This window comes from Rousettus aegyptiacus, unplaced genomic scaffold, assembly GCF_014176215.1.
Source record: "Rousettus aegyptiacus isolate mRouAeg1 unplaced genomic scaffold, mRouAeg1.p scaffold_m13_p_5, whole genome shotgun sequence".
NCBI lineage: Eukaryota > Metazoa > Chordata > Mammalia > Chiroptera > Pteropodidae > Rousettus > Rousettus aegyptiacus.
Genome location: NW_023416308.1, coordinates 88,327,722 through 88,346,133, shown reverse-complemented (window position 1 = coordinate 88,346,133; position 18,412 = coordinate 88,327,722). Strand labels below are relative to the sequence as shown.

The following is an 18,412-nucleotide window of genomic DNA, read 5'->3' as shown; positions in this document are numbered from 1 at the left end:
GTTCCTGCAGCCTCCCCCGCCCCCTCTGCAGTTAGTCACCAGAGAGCCCCAGCCTGCTGTTCCCTGAGGCTCTGCAGCAGGAAGGCTGCTTGGGGCACTCAGGAAATTTTGTTTAAAGGAAATTGCTCATGCAGTAGGTACTTTAGGTTATGGTGATCTTGAGGAAACTATATATTGTTATTTTTTTCATCATGAAGGTAGTAAACTACATTACATAAAAAATTGGATAATAGAGAAGGGGAAAATACTCATTTATTTCATCTTAATGTATTTCTTCTGGATTTTTGGGGGGAGATGGGAGAATAATAGCTTTTATTTATTTTAAATAGACAGACAAACATGGCACAAATTTGACAAGATATAAAGCAGTGAAAAATAAGTCTTTTTACAGAATATGCTTTTAGTCATGTTGTACCTATGATTTTTACTCTTTTGGTTAATATTACACTAACTTCATAAGTCTAAACAATATTTATTCTTCCCCATTTTAAAGATTTAAGAAATTTTTGCAAGTAGTATAGCCAAAATATATTTATGAAATTTTATCCTAACAAATAATGGACAGCAAAATGCTAAATCGATAACAGTGGTGGCATGTTACAGGGTTTTTATTTTTATTATGCTATTTTTTTTTTAAATTTTCTACAATGAGCAGGAATATTCAGAGAATATACAGAGAAGTGTACAGAGGAGATAATGTCCATAATCTTAGAATTAACATTTGGCTTCTGTTTATCCTGTGTTCATTCTTTGCATTTTATAAACATAGTTGAGATGATATTTTATATCAGTGTGGGTCCTGCTGGTTTTAACAAGCATTTATTAAGTTTAGATTCTTTGACTTTTGTTTTTAATGGTGGTACAATATTCTGTCAAGAAGAGACATTATATTTTGTTTAACCTTTCTCTTATGGTTAGTTACATTACAATTAGGGTTTCCCTCAGTTTTTTAATGTTAAAATAATGCCATAATGAACAACTTAGGAAACACAATTGAAGTGTCAACCCTGAAAAAAATCAGAGTGGAGCTTAGAGGAGCTAGCTATATACCCAATGGATGGGTACACAGCAGGCACTCAGTAGTTCCTTAGTGAATGAGGGGACATGAGTGAAGGAGTGTTCAGTAAACGATTTCAATGAAAACATGAAAGAATAAACAATGTTTTAAGGCAAAGAAGGCCTGTCAAGAGGGACCCCAAAATGGACTGCAAAATTCAAACTTGTCATATTCCAGTAGCTTCAAAGTTTTTAAGAGGGTTCTGCAATTTCAGCCAGGAAAGACGTTGGAGAAAGATAGGAATTTATAAATTTGTTCAGCAGGAATGTAGAGCCTTGCTCTGTCTTTGCACCATATTGAATCAAGTAGCAGTGACACTCTTCCAGTCTCTGAAGGAAAGGAACATGGCAAGGACAAAAGCCTAAAAGCGCGATTTGTTGTCTGACTGTGTGCTGCCCGGAGTGGCTGCTGAAAGCAAATCTGTTTGTGTAATGGTTTTCTCAGCTTGACTCTCTCTTTCAGAATCGAATAGGAAAATAGAATTTCTCTGAAAAAAAAAAAAAAAAAGTCTCCGTGCCTGGAGCATTCTGTAATTTGGACTTTGTCAGAATAGCCTGTCTTTATTTTGAATTTGGAACCATTGACTCCCCGCTTTCTTTCTGCTGTGAGCTGTTTAAATGCCAAAAAGCATAAGTAGAGGCCTTTCACCTTCTCACTCACAAATTCAAGAAATAAATAAAGGAAAGCAACATTCTCCAGAAGCTATAATCCCTGAGCATTGACAACAAAGAAATGAAAAATGTTCGAATGTAGACATCTGCGCAATTGTGGTGGATTGTGGGTAGACAGTGTGAAGCTTGGCTGCTGCGTTCTAGGTGCTGTTTATCAGCCTTTTTCAGGATCCTCTTGGAAGGGGGTCCTCATTCACCTTGCTAAGCTCATATATCCCAAGCACATTCCATTTGTCTCTTTATTCATTCCATCCATTTGTTTACTCATTCGACTTGATTTACTTCAGTTATCGATCACCTAATGTTATATATTATACAGTGTGCAAAGCTGTAATGATAACAGCTGTGACTAAGACTTCCTGTTTCAGTCTGGCTTCAATGGCAGTAATGAGAAACTAGCTATTCTAAACAAAACATGGATTTAATACAGTGAACAAGGTGCTTAATCATTATTGGAAGGTGGAAGAGCAGGATCTGAGCTGGCCTTTGGCGGTGACTCCTAAAACAAGACTGAAAATGATCCACTAGTAACCATTTCTGTTTTCTCCCTTTTTTTCCCTCCATTTTTTCCCTCCATTTTTTGAACTCCCTTGCTCCTCTGTCCCAGATCTTAGACTCTCTCCTTACAGGAAGAACTGTTTTAAAGAATTGACAGATTGTCAGGTGTTAATGATGAAGTCATTCATAATAGTTGTGACTTGCTGACCTGTTACTGAGTGCCCTGCTGTGTACTAAATCCTTATATGCCTCATCTCAATTCTTAAATCTTCTATTAGGTAGTTAGTATTTCTGATTACAGATAAGGAACCTGAAGCTAATAGAAGTTAACTGACTTACCCAAGATACTTCATCTAATAAGTCATATTTGAATCCAGGCAGTATCTCTGTCCAGAAGTAGTTGCAGTTTAAAACCAAAGCTGGGCAAAAGAAGATACACAAATGGCCAATAAACACATGAAAAGATGCTCAACATCATTAGCCATTTAATAGCCATCAAGGGAATCCAACTCAAAACCATAATGAGATACCATTCACACACACTAGGATATCTTTATTCAGAAAGATAATTAAAAAGTACTGATAGGGATGTGGGTGGAGAAACTGGAACATTAACACATTGCTGGTGAGAATGTGCGGCTACTTAGGAAACCAGTTTCCAGGTCCTCAGAAGGTTAAACATAGTTAACATGACTCACGAATTTCATTCCAAGGTATAAACCCAAGAGAAATGAAAACGTGTCCACATAACAACTCGTACATGAATGTTCATAGCAGCATTATTCATAACACTATCCCCAAAATGGAAATAACCCAAATGTCTGTCAAATGATGAGTGGATAAATAAAATATGATGTATCTGTACAATGGAATATTATTTGGCAATAGAAAAGAATGGATAGAGTACTGATACATGCTTCAAGGATGAACCTTGAAAACATGCTAAATGAAAGAAGCCAGTCACGGAAGATGACAGTTTGAGTTCATTTATATCAAAGGTCCAGGATAGGGACATCATTAGAGATAGACTAGTAGTTTCTTTTTAGGGTGATGAAAATGTTCTAAAGTTGATTGTGGTTATGGTCACACAATTCTTAACTATTACTACTAAAAGCCATTGCATTGTAAACTTTAAATGGGTGAATTGTTTGACATGTGCATTGTCTCAAAGTTACCAAACCAAAAAAAAATAAAAAAAAAAGAGAGAGAAAGGCTTAGATGAGCAATGCTTACCTAAATAAATGAATTGCTGAAGGTGGAATTTAGGGAATAGTAAATAAATCCCATACAGTCCTCTTAAATTTGTGACTTATAGTTTGTCCTCACTAGCATCAACTGGAAAAAAAAATAGATTTAGTACAAAATTATGTATTTAGTTCCCAGTCGATTGTATGGTTGGTGGACTTAGAGGTGATTCCCCCCCACCCCCGCCTGCCTCTAGTTTTCTAGGTTTTTTGATTTTGCTATAAGGAGCGTGTATTACTTTTTATAAGTAAGGAACCAAAAATAAACTGTATAATAAAGTGTATGTTCCATTGGGTTATGCAAAAAGAACATCATGAATTCTACATGTTATGTCACTTGAACTAGTTTGAGAACTTTCTTAGGACTAAGAAAAAGATTTTTGGGGAAAAAAGAGAAGTATCACAATTCAGAGAGGTCTCTGAATTGAGTTGTCGTCAAATTCTGGCCACTCCTTGAAGCCTCCTGCCTTTCACTCTATCATTTCTTACTTGCCCTTTGAGTCTGTCCAGGGACCACCAAATTGTTAATGATCACAATGTCGTGTACAGTTTTGTGCACTACAAGGAAAAGATGATGGGGGGTGGTGGTGATGAATAGTTACGTCAAATGGAATGCGAGTAAAAGAAGAAATGTAGTGGGTGTCTGTGCCCTTAGGTAATTTGTTCCGTTTTATTTATCCAAGTATAATTGCTAATGCCAGCATTTCATGGTCTACTTGTAACCTAGTAAAATACCTCATGAAAGGTATAAGACCTTCACAGAATGGCAATTCACAGTAGCCCCCTCCTTTCCACCTAAGCTAAGGGCAGTGTGGACCATATGTATGTTTTTTTAAACAGGATTTAAGGATCAGCGAAGTTAAATTTATTGAGATCCAACAGTATGTTTGAGGGTAGAATTTGCTGTCAAGCAATCAGTAAAGCTGAGGATTTATAGTCTGTGAGAGGCTTAAATGTGGAGAGTTCTTTTCCCATTACATATTAAGTTGGCAACTTGGAGCATGACCTGAATTTCTCGTGCTGGAAGTGGCAAGCTCTGGCCTCTGGGGCCCTCTCATTTACTGTGTGCATATGTATTTCTCTGCAAGTGAGGTCCAGGTACCTCCCAGGTAAAAGAGGGAGTGGGGAGTGAGGGTGAAGGAGCAGGTCTACCAGGTTCCTGCCTTCACCTCCAACTCACCCCGGTGAACCCGCCAGCACTTTTCCACACACCCCTGGCACCTGGGCTCTTCGTCCCCCTGCTGACATCTGGGACTGCTAAGAGCAGACCTGAAACAGCTGACAAGAATGGTAAGGAGAGAAATCTTGGGGAGCAAGGTTCTTTACCACTTACAAGCCCTTTGCCTTTGGGCAAGTCACTTATTCTTTTCAGAGTTTTCCTAATCTTTAATAGAAATAGTACTACCTACCTTACATGCTTGGGGTGAATATTAAATGAAAATCATATGGAAAGCACATAGCATGGTGCCTGGGACACATTAGGCCTTTGATTAAGATCATTACCTCTTTTCCAGCTGCTTTTCTTCTTCACCTCTCCTTTCCTTGGCCTGATTCCTACACCGGGTTGGCAGAGAAAGTCACTCAGTTTTCTCCACCTCCAATCAGAGGCCACCTGTCAGTAATTTTATTGAAATGTTTTCTCTCCGCATACCCATTTTTGTGCTAAATTTTAGTCTCTGTTGAACACATTTCTCCAAAATAAAACCTGCTGAAACAAAAAAAAATTATTTACTCTAGAATTACACTGCCCAGTAGAACTTTCTACAATGATGAAATGCCCTTGGCTATTCTAGTCCCTTTGCCCTTAAACTTAGGTTTTAAGATTGGTTTGCGAAGATCCACAAAAACCCTGTGAGATCTTGGTTGGTTTCACATTGAAGTCAGAAGATGAAAGCTTGGACTGGGAGAGGGGATGGGAGCCAACCCATGCCAGAGACATTTCCTAGAAGAGTGGACAAGGTCTTAATTCTTTCAGGGGAAATAAAGGAGAGTAGTAGTAATACTAGCTGCCATTTATTGGCCAAGTGCTGACAAGTTGCAGTTATCACTGCCTCTCCATGCAGTGCTTCAAAGTAGGCATTATTTCTTCCAGATGAGGAAGCAAAATTTTAGAGAAGTTAGGTAACCCAAAGTCACCCAGGGAAACAAAGCAAATGTTCAAATCTAGATCTATTCCTGCTCAAAGGCCAGGAACTCATTTAATCTTAAGGTGTCTCAGAGTTTATTGGAAGTACTTTATAAAGAATGCGCCAGACCTTTTGAATTTTATGACTGAAATAATGACTAAAATCCTGTTCTCAGTCATAGTCAGAAAATGAAATTGGAATGTTTACTTAGTTTTATGTTTGATAAAAGATCTAGACAAGTCTAAATTTATTAGGTCTATAAAATTTGAGTTGTTGAGAGAGCAGGAGGCTGGGCTTTGGGAGGTGGGAATGGATGAGGGGGCTCTGGAAAGCAGCAGAAGTATTTTGGAATTCTGGCACTGTTCCTTGTCATGTATTTCTGGGTAACATTTTGTTGATGTTTTTCTTGCATCAGTCAGAAAAAAAAATGGCCTTAATTAAAATTTCTATTGTTTTTGCCACAGAGGAAGGAAGTCTTTTGGTGGTTGTCATGGTGATATCTGGATGACATTGTTGAAGTGGGTAGTGATTGCCATCCAGAGCCCTGAAATGAGCATTTATCATTTTCTTTGCCCCATTAGAAGCTCGCAGAACCATACTGCCCATTTCCTTAATCGTCTTTGAAATTTGCGTTGGAGCCAAATTCGTGTGTGCGAAGGAAACACGCTCCAGTGTGGCACGGTTAGGGTCGCAAAGTCTGAAACCCCATTTCTAATTGCTTTGTGTTCCTGAAGCAAAATGGCATTATGTGAGATGTTCATGAAAACTCTTGGAAAGTAATTAGGAACCAGCAGCCTTTCACGTGGCATCACAGGGCAGCTTGCTTGTGAGGCCTCTGCCCTCTCCCGACTCTCCTGCTCGCCTCCCAGGCACTCGCAAGTCTTGCCTGACACACCTTCTCTGTGGGCAGCCCATTTAAAGCGGCTTGCACTTCATGCATGGCAACTTTAAATGCTGCCACTTACCACCAGTCCTCCGCTATTTCTTCCTGCGCCCAGCCGGCACACTGGAGCCATCATGCTGTATGCGGGCAGAATACGACTGTTTCTGATAGTAAAACTAGGCTCTTCGGCTGGTGTTGGGGTTTCTGCACAGTATGATTGGGATGTAGGAAGCGTGTATGAGGAAAGATGATACTTATGCAACTGAGTAGTATGGATGGGTTTTTCAGAGCTCTGTCTACACATGAAGTCACCTCCCACCCCAGGCCTGAAGAGGACAACACCCTTCCTACCCAATGGTTCTATACAGCTGCATAATGTGTGTGGATTTTTCCAGAACTCACTCTGCAGGTCTAAAGAAGGCAGGTTTATGACACCTCCCCACCCCCCAAATGGCAATCTGTTCTATAACCTTTCCGGTAGAGTTGTGGTGTGACAATAAGCACAGAATTAGCTATGAGAGAACCTGGTTCCAATGTGGCTTCAAGCCCTTAACTATGAGAATCTGGACAAGAATGTAACCTGTCAGATCCTTGGTTTCCTCTTCCATAAAACGATAATAATGACAGTAACTACCTCTCCAGGTCATTATATCGCAGGAAATGATGCTTTGTCAGCTTTAAATTCTAAAATTCATTGGCTATTTATCAAGCTCATATTGAATATAAGGCTCTGTGCTGGAGCATCAGCCTACAGAGAGGCAGGGCAAGCAGGGCAAGCAAGTGTTGTGGTAATAATAAATGGTAAATGTGATCCCAGTGTGCACCAGCAGGTACTTGACTCCACCTGATGTCAGAGAAGGATTCTAGGAGGAGATGACCCTTGCACTGAGTCTTAAGGATAGATAAGAGTTCACCAGAGAGATAGGGAGACAGCTTTGCAGAAGGAGAACAGTGTGCGCAAAGACACTGAGGCACGACTGGAGCCTGGGTATCCAAGAGGGAGTCGTGAACCACGAGGCAGGCAACAGATAAAGAGTGGTGTTTGCCTTTATCCCAAAGGCGAGGGCAGCTATTGGGTGATTTTTAAGGCAAGGAGTGACAATTTATAGGTTTAGAGATATTGCATGTACTTGTGTGGAAGATTGTTGAAAGTTAATTGGGATTAGGTGGGCCAGTGAGTGCAGAGAAAGGATGACCTTAGAGGCCACTGCAGTCATCCCAGTGAGAGTGAGGATGCTGTGGGGGCAGAGAGGACGGGATGGATTGGTGATGCAGGAAGTACACTAGTTTCAGTGACTGATGGGGAATGAGGGGAAGAGGTGTCATGACTGTCAGCATTTCTACATGATGTTACTGTTAGCATTTGGGGAGGGACAGATTTTCATTGTGCAGGACAGTACTGTTTAGCACCCAGGGACTTCTGCCCACTAAATGTCCCCCTAGTCTGTGTGACAACAAATATATCACTGCCATTTTTCCAAATGCCCCTGTTTGAAAATCACTAAACTGTGATTTCACTAAGATAGGAAATAAAAGATGAAAGATAGGATGGAAAAAGGGTTCCTTTTCGGAATATGTTGATTTAACAGTGCCTGGTAGAAGCACCTTGTAAGCAGTTGGATGTGGGGACCCAGGGCCCAAGAGAGTGGACAGCACTGGAGATACAACTCCAGGAGTAGTGACCATAGCAGTGAGTGAGCCTTCCCTGAGGATGTTTAGCATGAGAAGGGGCAAGAGGACAGCAGAACCTTGGGGGACCACCATGTGTCTTGTTTGATCTTGCGAGCCAGGGAGGACTGACAGAATTCTAGGGCCATTTAAAGGGAGTAGGAAACAGAAGCTCTGCAAGAGTGAGTGACTTTTCAAAGTTTCTCTTTTAACCAGTTTTGGCAAGTTCTGTCCTTGGCCCAGCCAGTGACCAGAAGAGGCTGGGGAGAAGTGGGTTTTACCTTTTTTAGTTGAGGGCTCATTAGTGTCATGCTTTGTGGTCAATAGGATGAAGTGTCTCAGTGACCAGGCTGTTACCATCCCTGCCTCACCTTGGGATCAGAAGTCTTTGCGTCTTAGTAAAGAGGCGGTTCACAATCTGCTTTTTTCCCTGCAATGACAGATTTTTCCTTGGTGCCCTCTGTGTTCTTGGTTCACTGATTAATAGACACTTGAGGAATTGCAGGGAGGCGTTTAACATGCATCAGATACCATCACTAACAGAGAAAGTCATTCACTGAGCTCTCTCTGCTGTCTGCACCCCTCCCCACCGGCACAGTTTGACTTTGGGGAATTGAGTCTGGATCTGCAAAAGCACATTTTAAATGTGTGATTCAGAGTCAGTGACGTGTGGCTGTCTCCAAAGCAGGGGGTGCCTGGAGAGGTAGATGGTAAGCAGTCAAGGAGGTTTTGCCCTCTCTTTTCCTTTACATCAGCTTCAGCTGTGGGAGTCATTTCAGGTTAAAGATCACCAGCAAATTCTAGACCCTAACCTTCAGGCTTCCAGCCAGTATCCACACCAGGGAGCTGGGGTTTCCAGACAGGAATGGAAGGCTGGTGATATATTTTCAGAACATGGAAACTCTAGTAAGAATGGTTTCTTCCATGAAGCCCTTACCCTGTACCAACATTTTCTTCTTGCCTTGGAAAAGCTAGTTTTGCCATGTTATCTTCATGGAGAATAGTTCAACCTTTGACTCCACCTATGGAGTCAAAGGACCTTGGTGTGAATCTTGGCTCTGCACAAACCCCTTAATTTTTCTTATTCTTAGCTTCCTCACCTACCTATAAAACCGAGATAATAGTACCTAACCCCTATGATTACAATAAGGCATGGGATAATGCCTGAAGGGTGCCTGAAATATGATATGCTCACTGAAGTTGCTCTGTATCCACTGACCCTTCTACCCGCACACATTTTTTGCTACCTACAGAAGTCTGGCACACTGGCATGGTGGGCCCTCTAGGGATGCGGAGAGCTAGTAAGCATTCTCTAGGGAGAGGAGATTGCGATAAAATAGCTACCCTTATTGTTCACCTTGATGCCAAGCACCATTTAGACGTCTTTCACGAATCCCACATGGACAGTGTGGAGATGTAACTGGAACAACCCGGTCCTGGCTCCAAACCCACACGCTTCCACTGACTTTGATGCCTCTCCCCTACCCTGTCCCTTCTCCTGTCCTGCTTTGCCCCTCACCAAACCAAAAAGAAAAAAAGATATACTGGAATAAAATCAGAAAAGTCCATCAGGATATTCCATCTGGGCTCAGTGGTTTGCTCACTGGAAAGTCCGGGCACTCTGAGTCCTGTGGGTCAGGCGCCTTCTTCCTGTCTTGCTCCTCAGCCAGGGGCTCCCTTCCTGAATAGGCCTCAGTAGGAAATTGAGAAGGAAATGGAGTTGGGGGTGGTTTTCCAAAATCATCCCATTTTGTCCTTTTGTAGAAATGAGATAGGCAGAGAGAGCCCCGCCCTGACCCAGTGTCCTCTCTCACCCCAGCACAGAGGGTAGGATGGTTCCCCTTCCCCAGATGGTGGAGGGACGCTGGGTCAGTCCCTGTTTGTTTGGCTCTGTTAATAAGCCCCTTAGAAGGGCAGCCGGGAAATACGCAGCGGAGCCAGTGTGTGAGAAAGCAGCCATGCAGGATGGAAGGGCGCCCCAAACCTAACCAAAGGAGGACAGCATTCAGGCAGTGGGGAGCAGCTGCAGGAGGCTCCTCCCACTCACTGGAATGTGGCTGGACTACTTTACCTCTCACACCCCACTGACAGCTTTATCTTTTCCAAACAAAGACCCTGTGCTTTAATTCCTCATGGATGTCCCCTGGGCTCCGGCACAGCTAGCCCTCAGATCTGTGTGCTGATACTTTTAGAGCGCAGCCTCGGTTTATGGAGTGAAGTGCTAAATGTCAAGATTTATGTGGGTCATTCTACACCGCACACCTGTGAGCGAGCTCATTCAGCAGCAGACTTTGTGCCTGTTCTTGGTTTCCTTCTTTCATTACTGCTCTGACCTCTAGGCAGCATGGGAAAAGTTACTGCGTCCCCCTTGTGCCGAGAGTACTAGAGAGTTACCGCTAGCCCTGTCACCTCTTTCTCAGCCCTATCAGTGTGGAGGCAACATGGAGAAAATGAATCTAGTACAGCAGCACCCAGTGTCAGAGCTGGAAGGGCTCCCTGTGCACGTTATCTCCAACTATTTCCCCCTTTGCAGAGAGAGGACTGAGGCTCGGAGACAGAAAGCCATCTGTGTATACTGCCCACTTGCATGGTGGTGTTACTCACCTTGAACAAATTAAATGCTCCAAGAAGGGTTCCAAGGAGACGTGATACAGGAAAAGGTTTTAGCCCCTGGACTTGGATTCCAAGAGGAATCCTAAATCCTTTTGAAATGTATGGCCTTGGGCAAATGACTTAATCCCTCTCACCCACAATGCCCTAAAATTGGTAATACTTTTGCATTGCTGAAGTGACCATTAGAGGTAATACATGCAAGTATCTCAAGCAGTTACACTCGCAGGTATTTAGAAAATGGTGAGTGTTACTTTTAATATAGTGCCATTGGTTTGTTAATGGGTATTGGCTGTACTGGACTGTTAAAGCTGTATATCTAAAAGAAAGGCTAGACATAGGTATTGTCAATCTCAGTGTAAGCTTCCTGTGCGAAGGGGGCTTATTAAGGAACCTAACCCAACCTCCACGACAGGGCTGTGACCACCTGCTCTTGCTGCTAGGTTCCTGGGAGCTGGACGTGGGTTCTCAGTCATAGCTCTGTACAGGCCCCTGTTTCTTTGTTTTCCCACCAATATCACCTAATGTTCAGGATCTCTTCATCCTACCCATGTATTTCAGAAATCTCTCTACTCATAACTGCTAAATGCTGTGCTTCATGGATTAATAGATTCACAGAGCTGGAGAGGAACATAAGGTCATCTTAGCAGATTTCGGGCCTGGGATTTGTATTCTTTAGCAACATTTTGCGAAATGGTTTTTTTGGCCTGAGTGTGAAAACTTCCACCAACAGAAGGTAGCCAGCCAGTGTGATGTTCAGAGGCCACTCCGTGACATTGTTAACACTCAATTCTTTGAAAAATATGTCTCCCAGTGACGACCCACTGATCTCAGCTAGTTCTACCATCTCGGTCCTCAACTCAGGGAACACATCAAATTACTCTTCCTCATGATAGCCCTTCAGAAATGGTGACAGCAGTTATATATCCTGAGTCTTCCGAGGTCATAAAACTCCAGTTCCTTCAGTGAAGTGGCTTTGACCCATTGGTTCCCTTTGCAGTTCTGATTTGTCTCTCCTGGATGTGCTCCAGCTTTTCCACTCTGGCCTGTAACTGTGGTTACCAGAAGTGAGCACACTATTTGGGTGGGGTCTGGTCAGTACAAAATAGAATGTTTTTTTTTTTTTATGTTTCGTTTTTTTTTACCTCTCTTGCTTTGGACTCTATACTACTATTAAGTGAGTCCCAAGTTCCTAGTGGCTTTGTGACAGCTTTTCCAGACCATTGACAGTAATTGAGTTTGCAGCAAATCAAAGCCACTAAACCAGTACAGATTCTGTGTTATTTCCTAGGGCTGCCATAACACGTTACCACAAACCTGGTGGCTTAAAACAGCAGAAATTTATCCGTTTATAGTTCTGGAAGCCAGAGGTCCTAAATCAAAGCGATGTCAGGATTGGTTCCTTTTGAAGGTTCTGGGGGAGAATCCATTCCATGCCTTTCTCTTTGCTTCTGATAGTTTCTGGCAACTCTTGGCATTCTTTATCTCATAGATGTATTGCTCCAGTCTTTGCCTCTGTCTTCAGATGGACTTCTCTCCTGTGTGTGTTTTATATGTCACTTAAATCCAGACCAAGTGAACTGGATTTTTGTGCAAGACCTTTTCACTGGACACAAGGATTCCCAGCTCTAAAATATATTTTTTATGTTCGTTAGTGGAAATTAGTCACTGGAAATGAATTTTGTTTAAGGCATGAAATTAACTTTAAAAACAATATGATATTTTTCATAATTCTTGTTTTCAGGAATCTAATGTTAGTTTATAGTTAATAATAACTTTGATCAATTCTCTGACCTTTCTAGACCTCAGTTTCCTCAAACAAAAAAGATTGGATGAGGTGGCTCTGTGTCTTTTTCAGCTCTAAAACCCTTAACACTGATTTCTGGAAAGCAAGGATTACCCTCTGCGATAAAAGGTCTCCAGTTGATAAAAGATCTCAAGGTGGCTTAATAAACTGAGAATTTACAGCTCTTGACTAAGAAGACAGGTTATCATTCCCGAATCTGAAAATCTGAAAAACTATCCTTTTTGTTCAACTTTGACAGAATAGAGACAGAGTCATTACACATCCCCTTCCTCCTCTTAATTACTACACATCACAGGATTAAAGGATTGACATCTAGTTGGCTCTCAAGAATTTATTACATGAATGAGCGAATATACTTATGTCACGTCATTATTGGGAGCAAGCAATGCAGCATCATTCTAATTGTGGACTTTTTAAGTTTCCCCCTGAAGACCTAGTAGAAGCCATTTTTTTTTTCTAATTACTTTTTTTAGCAGTGAAACCATTTTTTTTTTTTAAAGAATGGTGGCAATGTTTCAAAGTTGCTTTCTGGAGCAATTTCCTTATCCGTGATGTGTGCAGCTGTGTAGAGTTGGACTCCAAGGCTCATGCTCCAAACACCACAATGGACTGTGTATTTTGGGGGTTGGTGGAGGGGAATCTGTGATCTTGCCCCAGGCAGTACCTGGTCAGATGCTTTTTAATTGCAGTGGCCCTGGGGTATCCATCAGGGGCTGCAGCCACTGGTACCTCTCTACCTTTGGATTCCTTAGGGACAGCACTACTGGTGGTGACTTTCTGGTTTTTTTACTTTGTGGAAGAAAGTCTGCTGTCTGTCCGGGAGCTTATGTCTTCAGGTGACCAGTCACGGGAGGATGAGGACAAGTCCATTTGTTGTCACTGCTGAGAAGATTGTTCTAAGATTTTTTTGTGAGAAGAAAAATTTCTGGCTTATTTTTGCCATCTTCTTTTAGTTCTTACCCTTATGCAAGAAATCTTTATTCTTTAAAATAGGTTTCCTTTCTAAATGGAAGATCTCTGGAATCAGTGGTGTTTGTACAAGCTAGGGATTGTAAACTCAGATGTCTGTAGAGGCTTAGCAGATAACAACAACAGAAATATCAGACTGTTTATGCACTCCAATTTGTTTTTGGAATACTCGGCCCACTCTGTTTATCTTTTGTTTTCCCAATTCTGGTTGTGACATGGGTACAAAGAAATTTCTCTCCTGTAAGAAAATTAGAAATATAAATGTGGTGATAAATACTATACTCTCGCCATCAGGAATCAGTAGGCAGTGAACTGGAGGGGCCTGGGGGCCCAGAGTTGCCATAGTTTTTGTTTTTCCAATTTTTTATTTTTTCATTTTTATATGAAATTTTCTTAGTTTTAAACTTTGGCTCAATTTAAAAAATCTATGTGGCTCAAATAAAACTAATTTTGGGGACAAATTGGTTTTTTGCATGTCATCAGTTTGAAACCTCTGATACATGTTGGAGCAGATTAGCACACATGGGATGGGCTCCCAGGTTCTCTCTCTCAATGGGCTGGCCCGGCGTGGGAGCCCTAGGGGAGCCATGTGTGGAAGGGACTGCTTAGATTCACCCTTGCATACAGATGTGGAAGAATCGAAGATTCAAGATATGCAAAGTAAAAAGTTATAGGATAATATGTATAGTTTTATTCTATTTGTGAATTTTTTTCTAAAAATATATTTATATAAAATTTTAAATGCATAAAAATTTTATAAAGTTATAAAACGGATACACAAGAAACCAGTAAGGGTGTTGTCTCTAAGATTGACACCGAATTGGAGGCAAGGAAAGGAACTTCTGCTTTTTTAAGTTTATGTCCCTCTGTAATACATAATACTTCATTTTTGGAAGGTAAAATGAAAAGAGAATTGTTGGGAAATATTGCCGTATGAAGAGTGCTGAGAGTATGAGGAAGTAAAAACCAGAGTGGCCTGCAGTGATCAGGAAGGACCACTGGGAAGAGAAGGGGCCTTGAAGGTTGGGCAGACTTCATTAGGGAAAAGGACAGCAGGGGCCCAAGGCCAGAGATAGGAAAGACAAGGTGACTCGGGGACTGGTGAGTGGTTAAATGTGGCAGGAAGTCATGAGAGATAAGGAGGCTTTAGGAGCCACATAGGGTGTGTAACAGGAGACAGTGGAATGAGAGCTGTGCTCCAGCATGATCAATTGGCAACAGGGACAAGGAAGTTTGGAGGCAGAGCTACAGGGTGGGAGCCTCCCACGTGGCCTCTTCTGACTCCCAGGTAGCTGTCACCGATTCTTGCTAGGGTGTTGCTTGGTGAACAAGGGTTATACCTATACATCTGATGAATAAGCTCATGGCGCTTCCTGTTCCTCAACTCCTGGGAGTGTGGGCTTTGGAAGCTTTCTGGTGCTTGGCGTGGTTCCTGTACCTCTCAAGCCAGCATATCTCCCTAGACTGGCCATTAGAATAGCCATTAAGAGCAAACCCACACTTTGGAGTCAGGCAGACCTGGGTGTAAAATCTGACCTTTCCATTTACTGGTTATGTGGCCTTGGGATGGCACTTGACCCCTTTGGGCCTCAATATCCTCTTTAGCAAAATTGGGATTATAGAATCTACCTTCCAGGGTTGTTGTACCTAACAGATTAATACTTAGCCAATAGGTGTGTCATGCTTTACTTTTCTATTATGGCACCCGCTCTGATCTATAGTTATATATATTTGTATTTATGCTTAATATATAAAATATATATTTATTTGTATCTGTATATGACTATGTCAGTCTGTTTGATTAGATTATAGGCTCCTATTCATTGGAGATAATTATGTTCTAATCATTGTTTTACCCTAAAGCACTCAGTGTTAAACCCATAGCAGGGCTGAAGAAACGTTGAATGAATAGAATTTGTGCTCTCAAACCTATTCCAATCTTTACAGAAATTGACTTGTGACTGAGTGGGATGTGTCTGTAGGTAGGGTGTATCTCATTTGTGGTTAAAATACATTTTGTCAAACAAAATGCCCTTGTTAGGATGACACGTCAGGATGGTTTGTGAGGCATTTATTCTTTCATTCTACTGTGGTAGTTCTATATTTTGTGGGCCTCGATGTTTATACATTTTTGGGGCCTTTGAAAATACATAAAATTGTGGAAAGCATGTAAACACATTGCTAGTGTCCTTCCTGGGGCCTTGTAAGGGGCCTGTGAAAGTGAGGGACCCTGGAGCTTGAGCTTTATTAGTTTCATAGTAAATCATCTCTGCATTTAAAGATTTGTAGGTCACTCACAGGCAGTAGTAAGAGTTATGAAGGATGTGGAGATTTCTTAAAGGGAAAAAATGGTAGTAATAGATACAGGTTTTTGTAAAACTGACATCTTAAGTTGACTCAATCAAAATAAAATCCCCTGTATTTTTTTTTAACATAAAAAAAATATATTTATTGAGCACTTGCTATGTGCCAGGCACTATGTAGGCACTGGAACATAGCTGTAAAAACAGAAGTACTTTTCCTATGGAGCTTATATTTCAAGTGGTCGCCTGCATTGTAACTGCATCTAGGCTTAGGTTGTAATGATGAGCCACAATATTGATCTGAGGCTGCAGCAGTAAAGCCACAGGCAGGAAAGGCACTTTGATGCCTTACTTTCCCTTTTTGACCCCTTTCCTTTTCTCCTTTCCAGGCTTGTTCTGGGAGTGAGAACCACATGGTTAAATCAATGCTCAGGAGACCTTACTTGTCACAAGCAGTGATGAAAGAATCATAGATTGTTACCAGGGCGAGTGGATATAGTGGCTTGTAACTGCGCAACCCCTGAACCAGCCCTGAACATATGAAATACAGGTTTCCCTTGCTATCCAAAAGTAGAACCGTTCCTATAAGACCTTTTATGAGATGAAATTTCAGGCATGAAGTGAAGAAGCAGTTACCATTAATTCATGTGGAAAAATTTCTGAGCATTCCCAGATCCCCAAAAATAATCTACCAAATCATACCAAATAACAGCAATAAGATAACATTAACATATAGTAAAAGCAGGAATCCACAAAATAAGTCGAGATCGGCATAGATGCTCACAGACACGTTCAGAGTTATGGTGGCCTGATGCCAAGTGTAGGTCCCTGGGGAGGAGCTTGGCAGTGACACTCGCCGCTCGGGGTGCACCCTTCCTCTACAAAGGCTTGCTGCAAAACAAATGCTGAACACTATTTTTGCTTTACATCTTTTCTTAAAAGCAAAAATCCTCTTCAGATTTCTTTCAGTTATTGAAAACAGGTGCTAATGTAGGTCTTTCTTAAGGGCGAGTGGCATAACTGGAACTTTTGAAAAGTGGAGAGTATCTATAGTGATAAATGAGCCATCATTTTGCCATTAAAGGCTCTGTTTCGGGGCTGATTTCAGCCACAGCGTGGTAGAGAAAAACTGAGCAAATCATTCTGACTCCAGAGCTCATAGATGGGGATATTTCTTATGTCCTGTTTCCGGAGGGACAGCCAACCCCACAGTCTCAAGCAGGGAAGATTTGGGACGTGGAAACACCAAGCACCTTCTTCACTGTTTTCCCCCTGCCGGTGCTCTGCTCGGCCACAGTGGGGCGGTGACTCAGAGCTGGCACTATGTTCCTGTATCTTTGCCAGATTTTGCGTCAGGGGGTGGGGAGGAAAGAGAATGAATGAGTAGGAGCAAGTGGCTGCTGGATTTGTAACCCCTTGGAAGGCAGCTGCTCAGAGAAACGAAATTGAGAGCAAGCAGGTGACTGGGAGACTCTCCAAAGCCTTACCTTCCTGAACTGGGGTTTTCATAAGGCCAACATGGAGCTCAAGGAGAGAGTGAGTGCATCTGCCGCCTTTTCCAGCGAGAACAGGAGAGCAGGTTTGTCTTGTACAGGTTTCGTAGAAAGTCACGTTTTCTGCCATGTATTCTGATTTATCAAAGTCAGGTAATGATTGAGAGAGAGGGAGTTTTTGATGGCTTGATTGGGAGCGCCTACAGTTAAAACAAAAACAAAACAATCTGATTTAATTGGGAATAAACAGGACGAAAGTATCATTAACTGCACCTCCCTGAGCTCATTACAAAGGATATTCTGTTGGGAGTGAGGTTGGGGAGGACAACTGTTCTGCCTCTTTCCTTTGTGTTTTCAATTACATGTAGTGCTGTTACATTTCAGTCTGTGGCTCTGGCAGTAGTCTGAGATGAACCTCAGTGTCTTAAGATGTTATAGCTGGAAGGTCCATAAAACATCCCCAGCTCCAGCCTTCTCATTTTATACATAAGGATACTGACTTTTGAAGAGTATTAAACAGAAGTATAGAACTAGGTGTTCTCTGAGGTCAAAAATATTTCCTAGGCAGTTTTAAAAGTCCTCTAGAGTGTGTACCCCTAGCTCAGTGCAGCCTGCTGGGGAGGCTTTTTTTTCTGGGGCTCAAGCCAGTGAGGGACAGAAGTGTGGCTGAAGGAAGGCGCCTGTTGATCTTAAACCACTTAGCCTGGCAGGCGAGTTCTTTAAATAGAAGTTTAAATAAGAGGCTGGTGTTGTGCCTTAACTCAGAAGGAAGAAAATGTGTTCTTGAGCCACTGTTCTATGGCAGGCTAATAATACTGGAGTTTGCAACATGGAAAAAGGCAAAACAACCTGATTAGAGTGGAGTTTTAGAGCTAGCAAAAGAAAAATCTAACAGGCACTGAAGGTTGAGTGCCTGCTATAGGCCAGACACTTTATCAGCACTCTTCATAACAATCTTGTCGGGTCGGAATGGTCTTCTCTTTTTGTAGATAAAGAAACTAACTTTCAGAGAGGTCATTGATTTATTCAAGGTCATGCACCTCCAGTTGGTGGCAAAGCTGGGATTTGAAATCAAGTCTGTAC

General features: G+C 41.9%; 1 protein-coding gene across 7 annotated transcripts in view; it reads left to right on the top strand.

The window, feature by feature from the left end:
• The window catches only part of PLEKHA7 (pleckstrin homology domain containing A7), a 205,467-nt gene that overhangs the window by 91,397 nt on the left and 95,658 nt on the right, over positions 1 to 18,412 (top strand). The window contains exon 1 of one of the 7 annotated variants that reach the window (XM_036221763.1): positions 16,027 to 17,415. The exons of the other annotated variants lie outside the window; for them this stretch is intronic. The gene's annotated coding sequence lies outside the window, so the exon portion shown is untranslated. Of the gene's footprint in view, positions 1 to 16,026; positions 17,416 to 18,412 lie in introns of those variants that run through there. 7 annotated transcript variants of the gene reach the window in all.